Genomic DNA, 25,491 nt, shown 5'->3' with positions numbered 1-25,491 from the left:
CCTTTCTTCCTCCTCTCGTCTCTTTCTGTGCTCATCTTCTAGCCTCTTTGACTCCTCCTCCACCCCTTGCAGCTCGCGGTTTTCTTCATTGGTGGAGAAGGCCTTCCTATGGGGATTTTGAGAGTAATCTTCCTTCTTTCCCCTTGGCTTGAGAGTTATGAGCCTTGCTTCTCACTAATTATTCTCTTGCTTAAGGCTTCTTGTAGTTGAGATGGTTTATTATTCTCCCTTTCATTAATGATTCTTGCCATGTTGTCCTACTACTCTTTATGGATTTCTTCTCCCCCTTGTTCTCCCCTTGAAATTGAGATGGTTAGGCTTGCTAGGGTCGAAGAGTATTGCTCCTCGTGGATCGGTGATGACTCCTCATGAATTATTGATGGCTCTAGGGTTTCCTGTACCACTTCTCTCTCCACCTCCTCTAGATCTTCATGGATAATGGCTATTAACACTCCTCCAAAACCTATGGTTTAAGCCTTGGAGGAAGGTTTTCTCCTTTTGAACTTTACAGTGGTAGCCAGGGACTCTTCTCTTGCCACCCTTGGTGCTCTCGCTAGTACCTTTATCGAGGCCTATATTGTTTTTTGGATGTAGATGTTCCAATTCACCTTGTCCAAGGTATTGGCTGCAAGTCTTTCTAGCAAGGGTAGACTGATTCTACTCATAAATACATTTTATCTCTGGCTTGAAAAAAGTGTGTGGATTATTTTAGCCTATAGCAGCCAAATGGTGGGGTTCAAAATATCAGCCAAGCTAATTCCATCATTCATGTAGACCCTTGTCTTTTCCACCCCTAGCATTTCATACACATCTCTCTTGGGTCTCTTTTTCGGCTTCTCTGCTAGTCCTAGTGCCTTCTCTTTTTGATCTCTAGACTTAGGAAAACCACCACACATCTAGAGGTCTTTCCTTGCCTAACAATCAACGTGTCAATTTTCCTTTGGATGTCAAAAGTTCTCACAAATTCAGTGCATTTACTGTGGTCTATGTCTTGTCCCACCTCTTCCAAGTACTTGGTAAAGTTACATTGCTCTAGAATCTGTGCCACTGCTCCTTCCAAATTGTGGATACTATGATAATTCAATTGGTTGAATACCTCGATCTCCATGGCTAATCCATGCCAAAAGATGCAAGATATAGAGCATGGAAGATGCTATGGTGGATGGAAGATGAAGATGAAGATCATGATGACATAGACAAAGACTTGACCTGTTACACAAGTGACTTAGGTTTCAAGATGGAAACTTGGACTCATAAACACAATCTTGTGTATAAGACTGACAATGAAAAGGACACTAACTGAAATGGGAAAGCATCATGATATTACATTCATCATCTATGAAAGTGACATCCAAGTATAATGTTATATAGAGATGGGAAGATCTTGTCTTCCTCTCTATGCATATGGGATTCCTGTAGCCTACATGTCTTTAGCCTAAACTGCCTCATACAAAGAGGCTACATTAGGTGTGATTGCAAATATTTCAACATCCCTCCTCAATCACAACCATAAGTACAAATTGTGTAGAGGTTTTAGTGAAAGCAACACCTGTAAAGTGTGGGCACATCATAAACATGGCAGAACACTAGAGGCTGTCGCAAAAAATGCTAAGTGTGGGTACCACAAACATGATGGACATCCAGAGGTTATAACAAGGCCCTCACAAAGTGTACATAGGCTGTAATACAAGGTTACATGAGGAGTTTACAAGCTTATGTCAGAAGCATTAGGGCTAGGCATTACAAGGCTAAAAAAGTCTAGCAAAAAATTGGGTCAATGGCCGATAGGCCCTTGCAAATTTCAATATTTCTTTTTGCATAGATCTTCAATTTATTATAGGTCTTATTGTTGGTGTAGTCTAGCTTGCTCTTTTTGATCTTGTACTTGTTCTTCACTTTGCTTGTAGCTTCACTGTCCATTGCTTTGATCTTTTGGTCCTCTTCTTCTAGGTGCTCCTAGTTTGCTTCTTCATTGACTTTACTTGCATTAGTTTCATTAGTCTTCATGTCCATGTCCCCCTCAAGCAAAGATATCATTATCTTTTAGGCAATGGAAATGACTTCAATCTCTTGCACTATCTCCAAGGTAGCATGCATGTCTTCAAGTTCTTCAAATGAATACATTGATTTCTCTTTGGCATAGGTAGCTTCATGTCCTCCTGCAAGTGGATCACAAAAATCTTCTATGTATTGTAGATAAGCAACAAAATTGTACTCCTATTTAATGAGTTGTTGGAGTTTATAAAGTTCCTGGGGTGGCATGGAAAGTTTACCTTTTTGATAAGATGTGATTAAGCATTGGCTTACGTCCTTTTAATGTGAGATTTCATTGCCAATCATCTTGTTTGCAATAGTGGAAGTTTTAATAAATATAAATTCATATTCTACCCAAGAACATGGTAATGAATGTATCTCATTTACTATAAGTTTGTCAAGTAGACCTAGGTCTAAATGTTCATAACTTCTAGCCAATAGTGTGAAAGTTGAATCCAACCATCGAATGCATGTAGCCAAGTCATCCCCTGTGTCCATAGCCATATTGGATGCCACTTCAAGAATGGATTGTCATAGTGGTTGTTGAAATATTTGCAATCACACCTACTTTAGTCCCTTTGTGAGGAGCTATGAGGGCTCAGGACCAGAATCCCATATGCGTAGTAAGAGAAAGTACCACCACTCAAATCCTATAAAGCATTGTACTTGCACTCTTTCTTTCCAGTAAAGTGTCATGTAATTATCAATACACAAGATTGTGTTTATGAGTCCAAGTATCAATCTTGGAACCTAATTCACTTGTGTAACAATTTATCCTTGTCAAGGTCAATGTCTTCATGAGTTTCCTTTTTCTCTTTCAACCTCCATAGCTTCCGCATCTTCCATGCTCTAGATCCCGTGTATTTTAACATGGTATCATAGCTCAGCTGAGCATGTCTTAGCTCATTTTAGTAGATCTTCACCTTTTGTCTATCTCTACTTAGCTTAGCCTCAGTCTATGAACTCACTTTTCATCTCCTCCTTCAAGCTTGCCTTCATGGCTGCCATAGCCAAGAGTACCCTGTCAGATTGAAGCTCTTGTATCTCACTTCATAGGCCAAATCTTACCAAGCTTCCTTCTGGAGAATGTTCCCCCACTACTAATGCTTCTCTATATCATCTCACAACTTGACATTGCCTCATCCACCACTCAGCATTGTCAATTTTCTCAGGTTCGGTTCTGTGGCCTCCATAGCCAGACAAGACCTGCTGCACTTGGAGCTTTCATATCTCATCATAGAGGTCATATATTTGGAAGCTTCCTTCTAGAGAGTTGTCCCTTTTCTTAGGTAGAAGTTTCCTATCACATGACACCTTGACATTGGCCACTCTAGAGCCTAGCATTGACAAAATTTGTGGTCGTGTCCAGAATGCACCTGCTGTCGTTCGTACTACTACTGCCGTCATTACAAGTCGTGATGTTGATGACCACCATAGGGCATTGATAGCCCATCGTTCAAGCTTCATTTTGACTAAAAAAGTTTTGAAAATGATCCACTATAGCTTACACAATCAGCAAGAAACCAAGGCTAGATCAAAACCCTAATCTAAGAAGCCATAGCCAAACTTCACTGAAGCTCAAAAATCTCATCATTTTCTCTCCTCTGCCACTCAAACAACCCACTGCCACTTTGATCTACTGTCCCAGCATCAAATCAAGAAGGAAAGATTTGGATTTGAAAAAACTTGAAGGATTTTGCAAATTTGGAAAGACTCAAGGAAGAAACATAGTGTCCATTGACACTCATGTAGTGCTCTTAGCACTTGTGTCTTTTGACACATCTCAACCAAAACTTCTAGTGCTCAAATCTGATAAGTCTGACCTTGATTTGCTGTTGTTCCCGCAAGTCTAACATGGGCAAAGACTCTCCAACTACTTACTTCAAAGTAGTCCAGTTTCACACCTGGCAGACCCGCATCAAACTCATCCTAATGAAGAAGGGCCTTTGGGCCATTACCACTGGAAAAGAAAAGAAGCCTCATGATGTGGATCTTGCTTTCACTTGGCAAAAGAATGATGATAAGGCTCACAAACTGGAGCTAGATGACAGCTATATCCACTATGTGGATAACTCTGAGACCTCACAGGATACATGGAAGAGGCTTGACACTTTGTTCGGTGCACAATTTAAATCATCAAAGTATAGTCTCCTGATTGAGTTTTTCAGGCTTGAAATGAAGTCCAACACATCACTTGCCATGCATCTAAATTACATGGAAGGACATCGAACCCAACTTGTAGGAATCAACATTAAAATGGAAGAAGATATTTGCATTGGTGTTCTACTTAAGAGTTTGCCTCCTGAATATAATAATGTAGCAACAAATTTAATCAACATGCCAAATCTGAACTTGTTGATATCCAGGCATCACTGTTAGAGGAGGAAAAGAAGCTAAAAACTAAGGAAGAACTAAGCACCTCTAGAGATGAACATGCATTATATGTTGGCAACAGGTACAAAGGCAAGAAGGATCAGATCTTTTATGACTTTTGTAAAAGGGCCGGACACACCAAGAAGTTCTGCCATGCCAGAAAGAGGTCCCAAAAGGCCTATCTAGTTGTAGTCAAAGAAGAAGAAGAAAACGGAGCAAAGGAAGAAGAAGAAGAAGACCATTAGGAGAAGGACAAACCTCATTAGTCCTTCTATTCAAATAGACTTTTTTAGTTTTGTATTTCCTAGCCCTAATGCCTCAAAAATAAACTTGTAAACTCCTCACTTAGCCTTGTACTACAGCCTCTGTACACTTTGCGAGGCTCTTGTTACAGCCTCTGGATGTCCATCATGTTTGTGGTACCCACACTTAGCCTTTTTCTGCGAAGCCTTTGGTGTTTTGCCATATTTATGGTGTGCCCACACTTTGCAGGTGTTGCTTTCACTAAAGCCTCTATACTCTTTGTATTTCTGGTTGTGATTAAGGAGGGGTGTTGAAATATTTGCAATCACACCTACTTTAGTCCCTTTGTGAGGAGCAGCGAGGGCTCAGGACTAGAATCCCATATGCACAATAGGAGAAAGTACCACCACTCAAATCCTATAAAGCATTGTACTTGCACTCTTTTTCTAATGCAATGATAGTACTCTTTCTTTCTAGTAGAGTGTCATGTCACTGTCAATACACAAGATTGTGTTTATGAGTCCAAGTATCAATCTTGGAACCTAATTCACTTGTGTGACGACTTGTCCTTCTCAGGGTCAATGTCTTCATGAGTTTCCTTTTTCTCTTTCAACCTCCATAGCTTTTGCATCTGCCATGCTCTAGATCTTGTGTATTTTAACAGTGGTGGTAGCTTAAGGTTAGTTGGTGGCTTGGGTTTAGTTGAATAGGTGGCTTGGGTTTAGTTGAATAGGACAAGTTGATGCGTGGCACTTCCACTGGAAGGTTCTTAGGGGATGTGGCAGGCTTGGATTGTGCGGTTTGCAATTCGATTGCCACTTTGCCGTCAAGTCTCTTGGTGATTCTCTTATAGTCTTTAGGCAGGGCCTTGCTTGGTTTCTCATAGACTCTTGGTTGAAATTAGGGTGAATAGATAGTTTGAGCATTGAAGGATTCAGCACGCTCTCTTTTAGTTCTTCTCCTCCCTTGTTTCAATTGACATTGTGGAAGCTTGGGTTTTGGGGCCTGAGATTGAGGATTCTACTTAGCATACACGAGTTTGGGCAACCACAGCCAGGTGTTACCCTCATAGAATCCTTGGGCTCCTAACAAGGGTTTCGGAACCTAGGGCTACTCAGTCACATGTGCACTATGGGAGTTCCAACTCCACCATTCAGGCCTAGAGCATGAGGTATGGAAACTATGCATACTTAGTGTTTGACATTTGTGAAACTTTGATTTATGCTTTGGAACCCACTTGAGTGTTTGAGCCGTGGTTCTTTCATGCAACATGATAGATACCCTGGAAGCATGTTAGAATGTACTACTTCTCTCCTTAGGGTGGATACTAGGTTTAAGTATCAATAGTCTACATTGCAATGAACTTGTTTTTTGAATGAAGTTCCCAACAGAATCTCCTTGCCAACTCTTTGCTTGGGTAGCATGTAGAAAATGACAAATAGACTCTCAGTCTTGATAGAAACCATGAGTTTGGATTTTCCTAAGAGTGGATAGGATTGCCCCCCAAATGGGCTCAATTTTTACATTGGTTAGTTGCAATCAAGGTTGTCCAGTATTCATTTGTTAAGATATTGGCATCAACTCTCTTGTCAATTAGTGCATCAAGGGTACATACCATTTGGGAGGTTACGGTGATCCACATGTAGGCTAGTGCTATTGCTTTCTTATCCGATTTTGCATGTCTAGGAAAGGAATTAGATTTTGCATGTCTAGGAAGAAAAATAGAAGGTAAGGCAAGAAAGAGAGAACACAAAAGGTGAAATAAGGGGGACAAATAGATCCATGTTGTTTTTAATTGGAATTTCTAACGTTTCTATCAAATTTCATAAAACCCGTTTGGGCTTTGCTTGCCTGGTGGCTCTATAAAAAAAAAAGCCTAACAAAACAACCCATTGCATTCATGCGTTAGATTACGAATCACTCAGTAATCCACATTGGTGTAACAAAAAAGATGTTAACAAATTTTATTTCTTTTTGTTATTTTCTCTCAGGGAGATTGAGAGAGAGAACTTGTAAGAGAGAGATAGGGAGTGATAGGTTTGCAGGCTATAACATGTACGATCCTTGACTTTGATGCATTAAGCCCTTCCAGCTATGCTCGGAATCCCTATTGCTATCTATTGTATTATTCTAGAATAAATCTTGGTAGCATTGATTAGCATGAATTAAGTGAAAAAAAAGCATATTTGTGCCATTCCATGGGTTTCTCCCACCGCTCGAATGGTAACCATAGGTCTCCGATGGCTAAGTCATGACCTAGCTCGAACGTCCAAACCACTTAAGTGTTCACTTAGACCACTCAGCCTCAAATAGCCACACTTGGAAGGCGACTTAAGTGTCTAATTGGAACACTGGCCAAACTCAGGTGGGAACCACTCGATCAAGTTCTAGCCGACCTTGGATACTCAGTCTTGGATGGCCAACCTTGGACACTCAGATGGGCATCTTGAGTCTGAACCTTAGACAACTCAGACGTCCAAGTCTAGGACTGAGGGAAGATAACCAGAACCTTGTTTGACTGAGTATTTAACCTTCCAGGAGCTTGCTAGGGCTTGCCCCCAATTGATTAGTAACTAGGCTAGAGTCCGAACCTGTAAATGAACCTATAGAATTGTTTACACCCAGAGAAATAAGAAAGCTCAACCCAACAATCTGTGACAGACTAAAAGACCCAACCTTTGGCTACTAATTGATTAGATACCCAAGCTAACTCATTGGGCTGGGGCCACCTATCATGACCGGTAGAGAACTTAGGCTCAATTAGTCGGGAGTAGTTAAACCTCTTCTAACCACATCAAAAAGAGCAGGAAAGAGATTGAAATAGTTGACCCCATCAAAGGTCACACTTGACAATGTAGGCCTTTAAGTGTGTATGGGAATTGGAAATCTTTTACACATCGCACATCAAGATGCAATGCTAGTGTATAAGTGTTGCACAAATTTAAACTGGTGGATTAACAAGGTACACACTAAGGGGAGTTAACCTGAATTGGACAAGGGACCTAGAAAACTAGGGAAAATTACATAGAGGGGACCAAACCATCACATTGCTAAGCAAGGAAAGGCTCGCCAAGGTTAGGGATGTGTCTCTAGCCGATTTAGTTGACCTCATAGATGCACTAGTTGGGTCAAGAGGCAACTACTATGGCTGGCACTAGCTCGAATGATAATAGTCTAGACCTCCACCTTGACCTTAGCATGGCTAAGCACCTCTAGGACATCCGGTGACTTGTCACACAATAATACGACCAATAAGACGAGGATAGCACACCATGGAAGATCAGTGGTTGACATCATAGCTGGCCTTGAGGAAGAGAGGAGATCGGAAAGGATGGCATTGCAGTGCATGGAAAGTTATAGTCATGAGCAAAGGGCTCAGAGGCTACGTCATGAGAGAGAGCTCAATGAGGTTCACAGAATCCTAGCCGTATTCGGTAGGAATAGAATGGGAGGCAATGTTGATAGGGAGAGAGTTGTGGAAGCAATCTTACACAAAGCGAGCTACTCACCAAGAGATTTCTAAAAACTATTAGTGTTGAGAAAAGTGGGGCAACCTTAGTAGCATCATTGCTAGCTAGCTTGGGAGTTACCCCAAATGCAAGGAGCCAAACAAAAATACCCATAGTTGCAAAGCAACTTGATAAATAATAGATAGGTAATGATCCCTATAGCTTCATCGAGTAGTTTGAGTAGCTATGTGAGGGTAATAACCTTATGGAACCTGTTAAACAAGCACATGCATTTGGTATTTTCTTGGGAGACAAGGGATGACTTGGTTCACCAGTCTAGACAATGCTGAACATAATGACTTTACCCCACTGAAGGATCTCTTCATCAAGAGATTCTCAGAGGCAAGATACTACGATAACCTCATTGTTGAGATAATGAATATTATTCAAAAAGACAAAAAGGACGTACGAGACTATGTCACCCATGTAGGAAGTCTTCTATATAAGAGGATACATGCAACTGAGTGATGGAATGAGAGAGTCATTTCTACCGTGTTCATTAACGGGATCCATAATGAAGAACTCTATAAGGCCCTAGCAAGAAAGTTCAACATGTAAAGGGACGTGCTTGCAAGAGTCTTCGAGGAACCCATACTACAAGTAGATGGCTTCCTTAAGGAGAGAAATTCTTAGATGGCATAGCAAAGTAGTAATGCAATTGGGAACACCAAGAGAGTTGTAGCAACTAGTGAACGAGTAGTCTCAAGTGAAGAAGAGAAAGGGAAGAGTGTTGACAAGTTCTAAGCTATAGCCAACCTAAAAGTGGAGCTAGCTAGATCGCAAGAGTAAATACAAAGACCTATGCAACCCCATGTATAGTGTGTACACTGTGGAGGGAATCACCTGCAATCTGAATGCCCCGATCCCAGATCAAGGCCTTGTGCCAATTGTGAAAGATTCGGGCATGATGCTATGCACTATGCCAGTTGCCAAGATGGTTGCCTTATAAGCATCCTTACATATAGGCATACTATCCAAGGGTTAGATAACCATATTTCAAAAGGGGATCCCCTTGCCCTCCCTACACCCAATGATCAAATATCAACCCTGTAGGAATCCCTATACCTTTAGCTCCTATTGTTACCCATCCACCAAGCAAAGCTCCAGTGCACTTTGTCGAGGAACCCTAGAGGAAGATTCTTCTTTGAACTCTTATTTCTCTTATGATGAAGAAGGAAATTCCATATTGATGGACTAGACCCATGCTAGTTATTGCCTTAGGCAGAGGAAAAGGTAGAGGCCTAGGAGGAGCTTAGAATCAAGAACCCATAACATGTTGGAAATGTAGTCATCTAGGGCATACCTCATCTTCCTACCCTAAAAAGGAGAAAGGAAATAGAGAGAAGGCTAACTTCAGAAGCCTTGAATGTGGAGTCACACATCTATTTGCTAATTGCCCTAGGCTGAAGCCCTCCACTAGCTCTGCAATTGTACCATCTATGTCGCTCAAGCTCTTTTGTGTCCAATTTCATAAAAATGATGCTACACCTATTCCCCTAAAAGTCATGACACAAGCTCAAATGAAGTAGGCCAGTGTCTCACTACCCGGCCTAGCAACTTGGATATATCCTCCATAGGGAAGAAGAATCAATGATGGAGGAAAAAGAGAACCAAGGCAAAAATAATACTCAACACCGAGAGTGAGACCACATTAACCAATGGAAAGAAAGTTATGGATGATGAAGTAGAAACATTCGCTCCTAAGATAAGAGAGAAGGGAAGCGCTAAGGTTGGAGAGTACCCTGAGCCCAACTAGTAGCTTAAGGTTGTAGATAAGGTCAAGGAGTGGATAAAAGAAGCACATGCTCACCTTTAAGATGTCAAAACTATAGTTGAGGAAGAGATTGAGGAACTCTCAACCATGAGCCCACCAATCTCAGCCATATATTTGAGGGCAAGAGAGACAACGCTACCATGTGAATAGCTGCATGGGCAGAATGAGAAGATCATGAATACACAAATAGTTTAAGAACATTGGCAAGTAACCCATGAAGCTAAGGAGGGAAAGAGGGATGGTAGCTTGCTAGCCATACTCATAAAAACTCCTATGACATTTTCATTAGGAGAATTGCTTAGACAAACCCCACATTTTGGTGAGAATTGAAGCAATGGGTAGAACATAGTAATGACCATAAGTGGCAAGACTTTCCTAACCACAATATCGTGGCACACATACTAAGCCTAACACTAAATCCCATGTCTAAGTCTCCACAAATAAATGCCTTTGGGAGGTCACTAAGATGCACACAGTCTTACCTATCGTTGCCTTAGGATATGTTATATGAAAGGGGATAGTAAACATTGGAGCAGGGGTTAGTGTACTTAGTCATGTAGTCTTGTAAACTTGGAGAAACCGCAATGTTCAATGTTACCCTAGCAAATGGGATGAAGATTAGACCCTTTAAAGTCCTAAAGGACTGGCCACTAAAGATAGTAGTAATCCAATTCTGAGTGAGCTTCTTAGTTATGAAGGGAGTGGATTATGATATCTTGCTAGGGAGGCCATGGATGAGAAATACCAAAGTAATAAAGGACTAGGTTAATGGCATATTATTCTTGGGCAATATACAAAAGCAATCTGATTTGAGATGGACACTTGAAAGACCTCACTAGTGGATTGATGCCATCTATAACCTGCTAAAGGGTGACTCAAAATCAAGAAGAAATTATGGGCCTCTAACAAGGTACATTCCTTGCCCTGAGGATGAGTAGAATGTGGATGCACTTACTGTAAATCATTGATCTTCGATTCTCAGAGGAAGAGGATGAATACGGGCAAGCTATAGACTCCTTTAGCAACCCTAAGAGTACCATCACTTCTAAGTTGCCCACAGTACCTGTGTGCATGAAGGCTAGAAGCTCCATGGGCCAAACAACATCAATCGCTTGTCATATCCCAAAAAAAAACTTCAGCTTCACAAAATCCTCGAGCACTTGCCAAGAAAGCTTATGTGTAACCCAGCCGCCAACTTGAAGCCTCTCAAGGATATGGAAAGAAGAGAGTGACAATGGACCAAGGTGCATAACCTAAATTTGTCATATAACTAGGCTCTCATGACAAGTGAGGTTGCATCCAAAAGTAGGAACCCTACAAGTGACCTATAGTCCTAGTTTGAAAATTTTGACGATGAGTACGAGGACTATTGTTCCACCAGTGTGAGAGGAGAGCAAGGAGGAAGTATAGACCATAGAATATGATATGAAAGAAATAAGAAATGAGAAAATCAGAGTGGACACTAAACCATGAGAGATAAGCATGTTTTTAGTGAGCAAAGGAATTGCCAAGGTAGATTGCGATTGAGCTTGGCTAGAATGTCTCAAGGTGATACATCACAAGCAAGCATGACTATCTAATACTTACATCCCACCACTATTTGGAGTTGAGATAGCTTCAAAGTTGTGAGCACCAAGGGAGAAAACTTCTTCTAGGAGGACAAGTACAATTTCTGAGTCAGAGACACATGCTAGAGAGAGTGGTAGGAAAGGAAGCCTACAGCTTTCTCAATGGCTTCTTAGGCTACAACCAAGTGCAAGTCCATCCAAACAATAGGCACAAGATGCCATTCGCCACCGAATGAGAGTTGTTTACCTAGATACTCATGCCATTTGGACTGACTAATGCTCTTGCTACCTTTAAGCGCCTCATATGTGCCATTTTCAAGGACATGCTTAGGAAATGATTGGAAGTCTTTGTCAATGAACTATGCATCCACACCAACCGGAAAGAGCACTTGGAAAAGTTGTGAATAGTCTTTGAACAGTGTCGGCAAGACGGCATTGAAGAACCCCTTAAAGTGCAAGTTTTGGGTAAAGCATGGTTGCATCTTAGGAAACGTCATGTCAAAGAATGGGATAGCCACTGACTTTTCTAAAGTCAAGGTGATTATAGACCTTTCCCCTTCAACCAAATTCAAGGGAGTTCAAGGCCGCACAAGATGCTATGGACAATTTGTATTGAACTATGCATTGATTGTTAGACCTTTATACAAGCCACTAATAGTATTTGAGTGGACCCAAGAATGTCAACATGCCTATGAAAGGCTTAAAGAGGCTCTAACTTTAAATCCTATCTTAAGAGCCCCAAATCGGTCCACCATGTTTTACAAGCACATTGATGCATCACAATTTTCCATGGGAGATGTGTTGTGCCAACCTAGCAAACATAACTGTTGAGTGTTGAAATGACCTATTTTTTGGCTAATTTTTGTTGTTTTGGAGAGCTGAATGGTTGATTTTATGAGATGATTGATTGGTTTGGAAGTGGTTTGGGAGTGTTTTGGATGGGTTGGAATGGTTTTATTAAGCTCATGATGTTTATTAGTAGAGATGTGAAGTTTTGTTGATGTTCCGATAGGTTATGTTTTGTCCTGATAGCTTCTGTTGAGCTTCTGTTTTGTTATGTTTTCTCTCTGTATGGAAGGATGGAGTATTGATTGATAGGGTTTGAGATTTTTTGAAAGCTTATTGAGTGATTTTTGATGGTTTGGAATGGTTTTGGTATGAGTTATGTGGTTCTGATGTTTTCTGTTGACCTTCTGTAACTCTCTGTTGAGCTTCTGATGAGCCTTTGTAGACCTTCTTTATGCTTCTGTATGTGTTCTGTTGGATGAGAGTATAGCTTGGGAAAGTTTTCTAGCCTTGGAAAGAGGTGAATACAAGTGCAAAAGAGCTAAAAGAAGTCAAAGAAGTAGCTGTTGAAGACTCAAGTGAAGACTCCAGTGAAGTGACAGTGATGAGCTATGAAGAGACATTGTAGTGGCTCTGGTGCCTCTTCATATCAGACACACCTCTTGGGACGTGCATCCACGACCTAAGAAGGATTATTGAGGGTGATTATTGAGTATTGTAGTGAGGATATGATGTACTATTGATGGAGAGAGAGAGAGAGAGAGAGAGAGTCAGAGATAGCCAAATCTATCAAAACAGTATGATTGTATATGAGAGATTGAGAGAGAAGACTATGAAGACATTGAAGATGAATACTATGTGATGTATTTCCATTCAAAGATGGTGTATTCCTTTGCTTTCTTTGTTCTATTGATGAATTTTATGAAGATGTTGAAGAATGTGCTTGATTCTATCAAATCCGTGGGAGATCTACATGATGCTGCATGAACATTTGTTGTGTCTGGTGTTCTTTTCTTCATTGTGATCATATAAACCCTAACAAAAAAGCTTTTTGATGTTACAAGATAGATTTTCTTGCAAGATAATTCCATTTTCCTTGGTGTTCCTCTTGGGGCTCCATGTTTTTGGTGTGCAGCCGGGGAAACTTGCCATCAACAAGCACCGGAAGAGGCTGAAAATGAAGGAAATGGCATTGCCAAGAAGAGAAAAATTCAATGGATGTTTGAAAAGTTCCTTCTTCCACTGAAGAGTTAGAATTTCTCATAATAAAAGCCACTTTCCACAAGAAGTTCATCCCACAATGGCAGAAACACATCACCATCATGATGCATGCTCTATGTGGTGGACAGTTTCCTCTTCCTGTTGAAGCAGCAAAAACTTGCATCTTGGTGGCAAACTGTTTGGGAACAAATTGAAGAGCAGAAACAGAGAGAATGACTGTGAGAAATGCGGGATCTAGAGCATGGCAGTGAGTTATGGTGGATGAAAGAAGAAGTGTGGACTCATGATGAAGAAGATAAAGACACGGTTTGTTACACAAGTGAATTAGGTTCCAAGATTGAGACTTGGACTCATAAACACAATCTTGTGTATGTGGACAATGACATTGACACTTCACTGAAATGAAAAGAGTATTATCATTGCATTAAGAAAAGGAAGCAAGTACAATGCTTTATAGGAAAGTAGGAAACTGCAGTAGGCACCATTGTGCATATGGGATAGGTTAGCCTGCATATCCTTGACCCTGAAGCTCCATACAAAGAGGCTGTTTAGTGAGTGTGATTGTTGATTCTCAACACCCCTCCTCAATCACAACTAAAAAGGCACAAAGTGTGTAGAGGCTGTAATGAGAACCACCTGCAAAGTGTGGGCACACCACAAACATGGTAGACACCAGAGGCTGTTGCAGAAAAGGCTAAGTGTGGGCACCAAAACATGATGGACATCCAGAGGCTGTAACAGGGGCCTCACAAAGTGTACAGGGACTGTAATGCCAAGTTACATAAGGAGTTTACAAAGCTTATGGCAGGAAGCATTAGGGCAAGGAAGTACAAGGCTTTTAAAACAGTCTATCAGAGTTATGAGAGTAGAAGGACTGATGAGTCTTGTCCTTCTGATCATGGTGGTCTTCATCTTCATCTTCTTCTTCCTTTGCTCCATTTTCTTCTTCTTCTTTGACTGCGACTAGATAGGCCTTTTGGGATCTCTTTCTTGCGTGGCAGAACTTCTCGGTGTGTCTGGTCCTTTTGCAGAAGTCATAGAAGAGCTGATCCATCTTGCCTTTGTACTTGTTGCCAACATATAATGCATGCTCATATCTAGAAGTACTTGGTTCTTCCTTAGTTTTTAGCTTCTTTTCCTCTTCTAACAGTGATGCCTGGATATCAACAAGTTCAGGATTTGGCATGTTGATTAAAGTTGTTGATACATTATTATATTCAGGAGGCAAACTCTTAAGTAGAACACTGATGCAAACATCTTCATCCATTTTAATGTTGATTCCTGCAAGTTGGGTTAGGAGTCCTTCCATGTAATTGAGATGTGTGGCAAGTGATGTGCTGGACTTCATTTCAAGCTTGAAGAACTCAATCAGGAGACCATACTTTGATGATTTAGATTGTGCACTGAACAGGGTCTCAAGTCTTTTCCAAGTATCCTGTGAGGTCTCACAGTTATCCACATGGTGGATATAACTGTCGTCTAGCTCCAGTTTGATAATGGCCTGGGCTCTGTCATCATTCTTTTGCCAAGTAGTTGCAAGGTCCGCGTCCCGAGGTTTCTTCTCTTTGCATTTGTGATGGCCCAGAGACCCTTTTTCATCAAGATGAGCTTGATGCGGGTTTGCCAGGTGTGAAACCCGACTCCTTTGAATCGAGAATTTGGAGAGTCTTTTCCCATGTTGAGGTTGCAAGATCAGCAGCAAATCAACACCAGAATTCTGAGATTTTATCAGTAGAAGAGCAGAATGCAGTGTGTCAGGAGACACTGTTAGTGACAGTGTGAAAACACACTATGTCAGTGTTGATGTTGAGCTTGATTCTTCTTGTTCGGGATCGTTCGATCATTATTCAATCTTTTCAAGTCCTTCCCCTCCTTGATTTGATGCTAGGTTAATGGATTAGAGTGGGCTTTAGCTTGGTTTAGTGTCAGGAGTGAGAAAAACTAAGGAAAAAAAAGCTTGAGAAATTTTGGCTATGGTGGAATTAGGGTTTCTGAGACAGGGGCCTGGTTTTTCTTAGATTGCAGGAGCTATACTTGATCATTTTCAAAAAAATTTACATGCCTAGGAAGCTGACTTCATGGGCTATCAAATCCCTATGAAAATCGTCCAGATCGTGGACTGTATGAAGCACGTAGGGCACTCGATTAGATTCGGCGCAGTTCAGGACAAGTTTCCGCGATTTCTATAATGCCAGGGTCAGGGCACAACAATGTGGTTGATTTATGTGCCAACATGAAGCGCCTTGAGTAGAAGAACAATCCCCTAGAAGGAATCAAGAGCTGAAGTGGCTGGTTGAGAAGTTATTGAAGCTCCAAGTGAGGTAGGTCCTGTCTAGCTATGGCAGACACAGAGTAGAGATTGAGAATTTTCACAATGCTGAGCTTGAGATAGCCAAATGTCATGGATTGATGTGATACAAGGAAGCTTTGTGAGTTGGGGAATACTTTTCCAGAAGGAAGCTCCAAGAGATTTGACCTGTGGAGTGAGATATAAGCAGCTCAATCTGACAGGGTGCTGCTGGCTATGGCTACCATGGAAGCTTCAGTGAGAGTAGAGTTGGGAGATGAAGTCATGAGCTGACATTGAGCTAGATTGAGGTTGAGAGGAATCAAGAGAGGCTGAAGAAGCAATGCCATGCCCAACTGGGCTCTGATACCATGTGAGAAATGCGGGATCTAGAGCACGGCAGTGAGTTATGGTGGATGAAAGAAGAAGTGTGGACTCATGATGAAGAAGATAAAGACATTGTTTGTTATACAAGTGAATTAGGTTCCAAGATTGAGACTTGGACTCATAAACAAAATCTTGTGTATGTGGACAATGACATTGACACTTCACTGAAATGAAAAGAGTACTATCATTGTATTAAGAAAAGGAAGCAAGTACAATGCTTTATAGGAAAGTAGGAAACTGCAGTAGGCACCATTGTGCATATGGGATAGGTTAGCCTGCATATCCTTGACCCTGAAGCTCCATACAAAGAGGCTGTTTAGTGAGTGTGATTGCTGATTCTCAACAATGACTATACATGGAAGATTTGGCATTCATTGAGAAGTTTCTAGACATCATCAAGTGGGAAATTGTGAAGAAGCTTCAGGAGTCTTGGTCTGTGGAGGTTCACAAAGACATGAAGGAAAAAAGTTGGAATTTGTTCGTGGATGCTCAATAGCAAGATATGTGGGATGCTTGGTGTTCTGACAATCTTTTGTTTGTTCAATTGGAAACCCATTGGAAGTTGGTAGACAGAGTGTTTTTCACAATATACACTGTTGAAACCATCAGAAGCGGGCATTACTATGATGATGGCACCACCACAATGCTTAGACGTGTGCATTTCGACACCTTCAGAACCGAATTCCTTCCTCTGTGCAGTGGCATGAAAGCAGAATTCACAGACGTTGAAAAGGAAGAAGTAGAAGAAATGTTGGCAAGAGAGTCCTCTAGAGACTGAAGCCTTCTGTTATCCCTCTATGGAGCACTAACAACATAGTGGAGCCAACCCCCTGATGAATGACGCAATAAAGAGGCAAGCGTTAGAACAAGTCCAGAGGTACGTGAGAAGAGAGAAGGTAAAAATCAAAGCCGAGAATGAGCTTGCAGGAGAAGCTGCCTTTGACGCCCTTGCGGAACTCTTTACAAAAGTCCCAATGGCACATCAAGCCCTTCCTCCTCCTACTGGAGGTCCACTTCCAAGCCAGATCCGTCCTAGAAATATTGATGATAGGCCAGCGAATGTAGTTCCATTGCCAGTTTTTAAGGGAGAGTACAATGAAGACCCTGATCCTGAATTTATGAATTTAAGCCAGTCCTCTGGAGAAAGAGTAGAAGCTTATGTCTCACGAATGGAATCCATCCTGAAGAGATGGACTAACCATAATCTAGATGATGGCATTCAGAAGGGGGTGTTTCTCAGAGGATTACAACCAGAAGTCCATAAGTTTGTGGAGCTGCAAAGACCAGCCACACTGCAAGCTGCAACAAAAGGTGCAAGACTGTACGATGAAGTGGAAGCTAGATTGGCGATGAATCCAGGAAGAGGAGTTCTACCTCCTCTAATGCCAGGAATGATGTACTTACCAAATGCAGTCCCAGGGACAGTCCCCTACCCCTACCAACAAATGCTCCCAGTATCACAGTACAGTGCACCAAATCTACAGTGGCCACAATCAATGCCTCAAATGATGGTTCAACCACAACAACAATGGTCCCAACCAATTTCCCCAATGCCAAATCAGCAGCAACAATGGAACCCTACCAACTGGAGCCAACAGCCAACAGTTCAAACAGGAGCTCTAAATCAGAATCGGAACAGAGACCCCTCTGCATCAGCCCAACCTGTTTATGCAGTGATTACAGAGACTCCTCAAAACCCTACTGCCAGTACCTCGGGAGGAGAAAGCTTGAAGGATTATTTATCCAACTCAGTTGCAAATATCAAGAAGGAGTTGATGGGTGTGATTACAGAGCAGCTACAGACACTGAAAGTGAATACCACTAGCATATCCAACATTGCAGGAGCAGGAAGAGATGTGATGCGGTCAAATACTTGGTGTGGTAAGTGCCATCAAGCAGGCCATTTAGCCACTGAATGTACACGAAAACCAACCATTCTTGGAGCCTTCTATTCTTACTGTTTGCGAAAGAACCATACAGAGGATATTTTCTCTCTGAACGAGATGCATGACAGGAGAAGGAAGGAAGAAGACGCAAGATTCAACTTGCTGGAATCCAAAATGACCACACAGGATATTGGACCCAAGCCTAGAGATTTTGGTCCTAATTTCGGTCCAAGGAGGTTTCCCTCTCAAAGTTACAAAGGAAGACAGTCTGGCGGTGGTCAAAGATCAGAAGTGGAGTGTTACAGATGCGGAGAAAAGGGACACATTTCACCAAATTGTCCCAATCCCAGAAGGTCAGTGGATTACAAGCCCTTATGCAGTCAATGCAAAGGAGAAGGCCACACTGCAAAAGACTGTCCAAGTCCAGCCCCAGTCTCTGGGGTACCCGGATCTAGGAAGGCGTTAGCTACATCCACTTCTTTTACAGGCTCTGAAGCTTTGTTGGACTTTGTTGCTGTTGAGGGAGCAACCCTTAAGCCACGCCTTCTTGTCAGTATACTTTTGAACCTTTTTCGGCAACTGGGAGACAACATCAATAATTGTCGGAATGTAAGGTTTGGTTTAAAGGTATCTAGATCTTTGACCAGATCGTATTCCTTAATAGGATCCACTGGCTTCTCTAACCGGTTAGGGAATGGGGCAACATCCATTTTCATTTTCCTTTTTTCTTCCAACAGGGGCATCATGGGGACTTCTTCTGCCACTTGTGGCACTTCCTCCTCTTCTATCTCCTGGACCTCTGGTCCTGTCTCTGGAACTGTCTCTGTGACTCTCTGTGGCACGGTGGTGCTCTGTACGGCACTGTCAGGCTCTGTTATGTTATGTTCTTCTGTTAGAAGATTGAACTTTATTGTTCTGGCAGGAGGATTATTTTCTTTCTGGATAGGTGGTTCCTTCTTTTTTGCACGTGTGATGGCAGCAACTTCCAATTCCACTAAATTGGAGGTAGACTCTTGGGTCTTGGCCAGATTATCAGTGTGGATAGAAGGCTGCTTTATTGTAAATGCACTGATTGATGGTGGTTCATCAGTGAACATTATGACGGATGTGACAATGAAGAATCTAGGCCTACAAGGTGTGCAACTAACCCAATGGCTCATCAGATTGGCGGATCAAAGCAGAATCAAGCCTTTGGGAATTCTCCCATATGTGAAGACAACAGTAGCCGGAAAAGATTATTGGCTAACCTATCTGGTGGTGAAGCCAAACTCTTATGGTACATCCTACCCCCTATTACTAGGCAGACCATGGCTTTTTGAAGCCAGAGCAAGGACGGATTGGTTCAAAGGAACCTTGACCTTGGGTAGAGGACCTAATAAAGTGGTGCTGAAGCTATATCGTGCTCAAAAAGGACATGGATCCACCTCCTTGGAATTATCTTCTGACTCCCCTAATGAGGCTACAAATGGAACATTAGCAGACGAAGATGCTGTCAAACAGATCCTTCCCAAGAAAACAGTGGCACATTCCTTAACAGTGGATACTGTAAGCCAACTCCCAAAAGATGCAAAGCCATTATCAATGGGTGAATACTTCCTGCCTGAACCAGGAACGATTTCCGAAATCACTTCTGGCAATGAGATAGAAGCATGGATGTATTGCTCTCCCTGTTACATGGCCATAGCAGAGCCAGAGACAGAGGCAGAAGATGAAACAGAGAACATGTTCTTCTCTTACAGAGCTCCTACAGAGATAGAGGTAGAAGATGAAACAGAGAACATATTCTTCTCTTACAGAGCTTCTACAGAGACAGAGACAGAGACAGAGACCGAAGAGGATGGAGATGATATGGAAGAAGAAGGTTATGAACGCAAGACGGAAGAGTCTATCCCACCTGAAGAGGATACATAAGAAGAAGAAGTTCCAGAAGCATCAGAAGCAGACGAGCTCATGCTGTGGGACAGAATGGCGATGGTACCATTTGGTCTGGTAAATGGATCTTCTCATATGCAAAATCTTTATAAGAAATGGATTAAGAAGAACAAGCCGTCTTTCAGCAGTGGCTCTTGCCGTCCTCAACCACCTTTGCCAAGAAAAGATGATGATGATGCACCGTGTCAACAAGCACCAGTCTCACAATTCCAACAGGCATCAGAGGGTCCCTGTTATGTGACATTCCTGGACGCGTCATCCGAAGATGAGTCTCCAAGCCAAGAGGTAACTAATCTCAAAACCAAACCCGAAACGGCTCTAATCCCATTTCAACATCTCAAGGAGCAACCTGAGTCTCCACCAAAAGAGGAAGTTGGTTCTAGTGGGACATCAGAAGAGGACACCACCCCCTTGAAGGAGTCGAATCTGTACCTAGAAGCAGTCCGTGGGACCTTCATCCATGAAGTAGAAGGTGAAAGGCAGTTAACCTTTGTGGATGCAGATGGCACTGAACGCCATTTGAAGGTGGGTAGCAGCCTACCAGAAGAGGAGTTGTCAACCTTGTACAACTTGTTGAAAGAGAATTTGGATGTGTTTGTGTGGTCTTACAAAGACCTAAAGGGAATTGATCCCACAATATGTCAGCATCATATTGACTTGGAGCCTGATGCCAAGCTAGTACGGCAATGACAGAGGTGAATGAACCCGAATTATTCCACATTGGTGAAAGCAAAGCTGTTGAAGCTTCTGGAAGCCGAGTTCATCTATCCAGTGGCAAATAGTGAATGGGTCTCACCCATCGTGGTTGTACCCAAGAAGAATGGCAAGCTTCATATATGTGTGGATTTCCGCAAGTTGAACTCCAAGACCAAGAAGGATCACTTTCCTATCCCTTTCACAGACCAATTGTTGGACACAGTGGCAGGACATGAGCTTTATTCCCTTCTGGATGGATTCAGCGGATATAACCAAGTGCAGATAGCAGAAGGAGACAATCCAAAACAACCTTCACCACAGAATGGGGGACCTACGCTTACCAAGTGATGCCGTTTGGGCTCTGCAATGCCCCTGCTACCTTCTAGTGAGTCATGATGGCCGCATTCCAAAATCATCTACACGACTTTATTGAGGTATATTTGGATGACTTCTGTGTCTATAGTTTGATCCGTGAACACTGGGGACATTTGGAACAATGCTTTGACCGATGCCAGGCGTATGGGATTTCCCTCAACCCCGACAAATGCATCTTTGGGGTCTCTTCTAGAGTTCTATTGGGCCACATTGTCTCTGCACAAGGGATATCAACAGTCCCTGCAAAGATAAAAAAGATTGCAGCTCTGACAGCACCCACCAACCTCAAATAGTTGAGGGGATTCCTAGGCCATGTGGGTTACTACAGAAGGTTCATAGCCCATTTTGCGACAAAGGCAACCTCCTTGTACAAGCTTTTCAAGAAAGATGCAGAGTTTATTTGGACGGAAGCATGTGACAAAGCCTTCAACACTCTGAAGCAATGTCTGATAGAGGCACCCATTTTTTAGCCTCCTGATTGGACGAAGGAGTTTCATGTACACACTGATGCATCCATTGAAGGCTTAGGCGTAGTTCTATGCCAAAAGGGCCCCTCAAAATTAGATCAACCCATCTATTACACAAGCTGAAAAGTCACTGATAGGGAACGGAAGTATACAGTGACAGAGCTGGAGTGCTTGGCAATGGTGTTTGCCCTAGAGAAGTTTCGCCACTACCTACTGTCTACCCACTTTAAATTTTATGTGGATCACGAGGCCCTGTCCTTCCTGATGAACAAAGCAGACATGAAAGGACGAATGATGAGATGGTTGCTCTTATTTCAGGAGTTCGACTTTGAGGTAATTACCAAACCTGGTCGTTCCCATGTTCTGGCTGATCATCTGTCGCATATCCCATAGACTGCAGACGAGGAGCAGGATGATCCAGACCTCCCTAATGCTTCCCTCTCCTTGGTAGAAATTGTAACCCCTGGTATGCAAACATCGCCAATTTGCTGACAACCCAACAGTACCCTCCTGGTATTTCTAGTCGGGAAAGGAAGAAGCTTCTCTTAGAATCAGCCCCCTACACCCTGTTAGGCGGTGCACTATACAAGAAAGGCAAAGATGAAGTGCTCAGAATATGTGTTGCAGGAGATGAGATTGGGACTGTTTTGAAGGCTTGCCATGACGAGCCATGTGGAGGCCACTTTGCAAGAGAAGCTATAGCCAGGAAGGCTCTGTTAGCAGGTTACTGGTGGCCGACCATTCACAAGGATGCCTATGATTACTGTAAGCGATGTGATGCTTGTCAGAGAATGGGGAAACCTACCAAGACAAGTGCCATGCCACTGCAACCTATCCTTCCTTTGAAGCCGTTTGAGAAGTGGGGCATTGACTTCGTTGGCCCAATTGATCCACCCACTAGAAGGAAGCAGAACAGATACATCCTGGTATGTACGGATTATGTTACAAAGTGGTGTGAAGCTAAAGCCCTAAAGCGGGATGATGGTAACAGCGTGGTCCTGTTCATGTACGAGAATATCATCACCCATTTTGGCAGTCCCCTAGAGCTGGTAAGTGACAAAGGCACTCATTTCATTAATAAAGTCATGGAAGAGTTGACAGAGCTGTATAAGATCCACCATCGCAAGTCCACTCCTTATTACCCCAGAGCCAATGGCCAAGTCGAAGTCACCAATCGCATCCTCTGCTCGATTCTGATAAGAACAATTGCCACACATCATCGTGATTGGGATGATCGACTTACAAAGGCCCTCTAGGCGTACAGAACCTCCCATAAAGCAGCAACAGGACAGACACCCTTTCAGCTGGTGTATGGTATAGAAGCTGTTTTCCCTGTTGAACTGGAATTGCCCTCTTTGCGAGTGGCTATCAAAGAGCGTTTGGGGGACGATGATTCACTGCAACGCCGTCTCCTGCACTTGGAATGTTTGGATGAAATTTGCAGGTTGGCTCTACAGTGCATGGAAGCCACGCAAGCTCGACGTAAGGCTTACCATGACAGCTTCATCAAACACAAGGAGTTCAGAGAAGGTGATTTGGTCCTAGCCTATGATTCACGATTTGGCAAGCTTCAACAGTGGTGGATGGGCCCATACAAGGTACTTGTTGTCAACCCTAATGGCTTTGTCCAAGTGCAGACCGTTGATGCCTCTGATGATCCCTTCCTGATCAATGGATATCGCCTGAAGAAGTACTTCCCTCCTTGGGGATCCTGACAATCATGGTCAGCTGATTCTTTCCCCCGTTGGCGTGGCACTATACCTCTTATGATGCTACTTCTGATAGCCGTTCTTCAGCCACTCTTGATGAGGTGGACGCAACCCTCTGTCCCCTCAGCCCCACCTTCCAGCCCTGATCTCTTATCCTCTATTTTCCACCAGCGACAGTGGCAAGGTTGGTTCTAACATATGGTCTTTCTACCATTCCTTTCCTAATTTTTTTAAAAAAGAGAGAAATATATATATATATATATATACATATCAGTCATGTCATGCCGACCTATTCTTCGAGAAAAGGTGGAGACACCCTTGGGAATAGGAGAAAAAAAGAAAAAAAACAACAAAAAAACAAGAAAAAAAAAGAAAACAAGAAAAACAAAACTGTTATGGGAGAAAATGAAGAAATTCCCTATCATAGCAGGCCTCATTCCAAGAAAAGGTGGCAAACACCCTTGGGCGGGAAGCTGGCTGTGGAAAAGGTGGCAACACCCAGCAGTCCAGAAAATGGATTCATTAATTGGCATCCCTAGGATCCAGTTCCGAAGCTACCTCCCTTGGTACGCTGTGTCCTGTGCCTTTCTGCAGAGCATTTGACAGCCCTCTAGCAGATGCCATGTTCCTATGTAACCCCATGTTCAATTTGATGGCTACCTCCCTGGGTATGCCTCTTCAACAACTGACGACGCGATCTTCATCGGCAACCCCTTGAGTGATGTGAGCTTTCATCCTAACCGGATGGGGAAGTGAGTATGGTTGCCCTCTGTAACTATCAACAGAGAGTGAGACAGAGGGTGGGGCGAGTGACCAGTTTTTTCCCTTGAAATCAAATGAGAGGTGAGAAGTGTGAATGCAGTGTTACACGCACGGGACGGGCCTCTCAATGCACAAAGCACGATTTGTTCTTGTGTACTGCACTATAAGGCTCCCTGGCCTTCCTTCTTGCACCGTATACCGACATAGGGCAGGATGCACAGTTGCACAATCAAATGCGCACAAGGCATACAACCTCTGCACAAGTGACCGTGAGGATTACATCAATGGTTTTCAGGACATGGTTGCCCTCTGTATCTTTCAACAGAGGGTGGGCTGAGTGTGACTATTGTTTCCTCAATCACTCATTGAGAGGTGAGATTTGAGGGACGTTACGACACTTGGAGTCAGGTATGTTCTTGTTTCCTTATGCACCCACGGGATGGGTCTCTGCCATCAACACAAGACACGTCACCCTGTTCTGTACATTGCACTGTAAGGCTCCCTTGCCTTCCTCCTTGCACCTATGCCAAACGGGTTGGATGCACTAATGCACCATCAACTGTGCACCCTAGCATACTCCCTCTACACCATCCCCCTTGTCGATTTCTAAGCCGGGTATGAGATATGGGTTTTAATCATTATTCCTCGAGTGATATTAGTCATGGGGTGAGTGACTGCTCTTTCATTTCATATGAGTGATTGTGAGTTGAGTGTAATATCCCTCGCCATCGACAAATTTCCTGCAATTCCTTCAACCAGCTACCTCCCTGGGTGCTACCCGTGGTCCTTGCCACGAAGGATGCGTGTTGTGACGATGCCTTGGTACCTCCTGCAGAGCCGACAACGACATCGAACGTACCATCGACAATCAACCTTGATTCTCTACAATATGGGCCAAGTTTTTCTCACCCTACACCTTCTGTTTCTCTGTGACGTTCCTGTTTTAAGTGTGGGGATGTTAGCGGTTGGTCTGTTGAGTGATCCTAGGTCCCTGTTGCTCGATTAACCCTATCCGTTAAGGTTTTAAGTGTGGGGACGCGTCCCTGCGTATCTACATTGCATACCCCTCTGCATATGCCTCAACCTGCTAATGCCTCTCTGCCATGTCTTGCTTTTACCCTGATGGGGTCCCTTCCCACCCACCCGTTCATTTTTCACCCACCCTCGGGGCTGTTCCCTTGCAGTTTTCCTTCATTCCCTGATTTTATTGTCCTACCATGTGCACACACCCTACGTTCACCGAAATCCACATCCAACCTTATAGCCCTGTTCATCCCTTTGAACTGACCATTTTTTCTTTTTAGCTACCCTTGTTCCGGTGCACGGTTCTCGTGTTATTAGTTTTTGAAGCATTTTGCATACATTAGTCGGTTTTCCATGAGCATGCACTTTGCTTGCTTCGGAACTGTGATCTGCCACTATAGTCCTGACAATCACTTTCTCCCTGACATTTTTCCTTTTTACTCCGTGTCATTTCGATGC

This window comes from Lygodium microphyllum, chromosome 18, assembly GCF_053477565.2.
Source record: "Lygodium microphyllum isolate KBCC chromosome 18, Lygodium_microphyllum_v1.1.10, whole genome shotgun sequence".
In the NCBI taxonomy this organism is placed as follows: Eukaryota; Viridiplantae; Streptophyta; class Polypodiopsida; order Schizaeales; family Lygodiaceae; genus Lygodium; species Lygodium microphyllum.
Note: the sequence above shows the minus strand (reverse complement) of the source record.